This window comes from Olea europaea, chromosome 10 (genome assembly GCF_002742605.1).
Source record: "Olea europaea var. sylvestris chromosome 10, O_europaea_v1, whole genome shotgun sequence".
NCBI classification, from domain to species: Eukaryota; Viridiplantae; Streptophyta; class Magnoliopsida; order Lamiales; family Oleaceae; genus Olea; species Olea europaea.
This window is the reverse complement of record NC_036246.1, coordinates 35,596,854-35,598,724: the sequence shown is the minus strand read 5'-3', so window position 1 is coordinate 35,598,724 and position 1,871 is coordinate 35,596,854.

Here is a 1,871-nt window from a genome sequence, read left to right as displayed (position 1 = left end):
ATGGAGAAGGGGGGGGGGGGCACTTGACAAGATGGCGCACCATGATAGGGTGATCGCACTTTTACATAGTGCGATTGTCCCACGAAAGATTTTATCCCATTTCGATGTCTCAATTATGCTTGGTGTACATCAAGTTTGACAATTTTGAAAATAATAGTTTTTCCTCTGCTTATTATTATTTTTTTCAATTACGCTACAAGTACATCTGCTTTTATGTCCTCACACATCACACAAGTGGGACTCACTCGTGTGAGTGAGCTGTCAAAGTAGTAGTACACTAAGCTTAATTCATTGTTATATTATTATTATTTTTACATCAAAGCAAGTGTCAAACATGATGTGCAGTTTGGAGTATACAAATGGTATTTTCCTTTCCATAATGCATTTTTTCTTCAAACTCATTTTCAATAACACATTCTTTTAATAAATAATGTTACACATTTTTTTTTTCCAACAACACAAATTCTAAAATAATCACTATTCTAAAATTTGTTTTTATAAATAATGGGGCTCAAACATGGGCATGTTTGATATTTCTTACTTTTTTGTTTTTATTTATAATGTAATTAAACTATTATGACATAATGTTTAGCTATCTTTGTAGGGATGAATCGAAATAAAAAAGTTGAAATAAAATCAAGTTTCCTAGAGTCATAACTAAACCAATAGAGTAATGTTATATATAGTAAAGACCATCGGTAGTCGTTCTATTTGTATGCATATGATATTTTATATATGATACATTAATAAGATAGTTTTTTATTTTTTATGCATCAAATGATAAATTATTAGATATATGACGTAAGGTGATTGTCGTTACTCTTCACTATGAATAGCATTATTCAAATCAATATTAGTTGGTGAATCTAAGCAAATATAGAATTGTTGGCGCCTTAGAAAATGAGGAAGGAAGGTAATTAGAGATGAGTTTTGTGCTTATAAATAAGTACACTAATGCATCAATTCGGCTAGAACAGTACAAGCCACAAGGCACAAAGTGAATAAATTGGGCAGCCATTGAGGAAGAAAGTAAGAACTATATAAATTAGGACCCTACCGTCTGTACAAGTTTCATACAGAAATCTGTCAGAACACACACATAAGGGGATGAGTGGGGTATTTTTTGGCCATTTTTTATTCACGGTGGGTCCCACACATGAGAGTAATCTGGCCAGATTTTGTGAAGAATTTTGTACAAATGGCATTTTCCTATAAATTATACTCGTAGGTCCACTGAAAAATTTTATGTATAGAAAGGAAATTTTATATGTAAAAAAATTTCATGTAGAATTTTTTTCGTAGCGTTTCATACGAAAGATGCTTAGAGTCAATGAGGAAAGGACGACTGCTTGTTGAAGATAAAAGTACATCGGACCCATATGAAGTTTTCCCATGAGCCGATTGTTATAGGGCTTTTTCAATTGTCTCTACATCGGGGAAATTTGGCTAATTTTTTAAATTTTTTTTGTATTACTTTGGCTTAAAATTTTTTTGGTTCAATCCCAGATCCGACTTTGGGTGTACATTCAATGTTATAGTTTTGTGTAGGAAGATGTTGAGAGAGGAAAATATTGTTATAGTTTTGTGTAGGGAAAAGTTTAGATAGTGATGATAACATTGTATTGTGAGATTTTATCCGGTAATAAAGTTTCAAATTTGGTGGTAAGCATTTGCTGAATCACGTATAATTGTGTCTTTCAAATTTGCTGTGTTTAATGATATTTTTTCTCAACAAGTAATATTAGAGAGCTTACGGTTCAAACTGTTGCGAAGATGATGACAAGTTCAAAACAATCATTAATATAACTCTCTCATAAATTTTGGAATAGCGCAATAAATCTCTCTCTGTTTGCCCACTCAATGAGAAATCA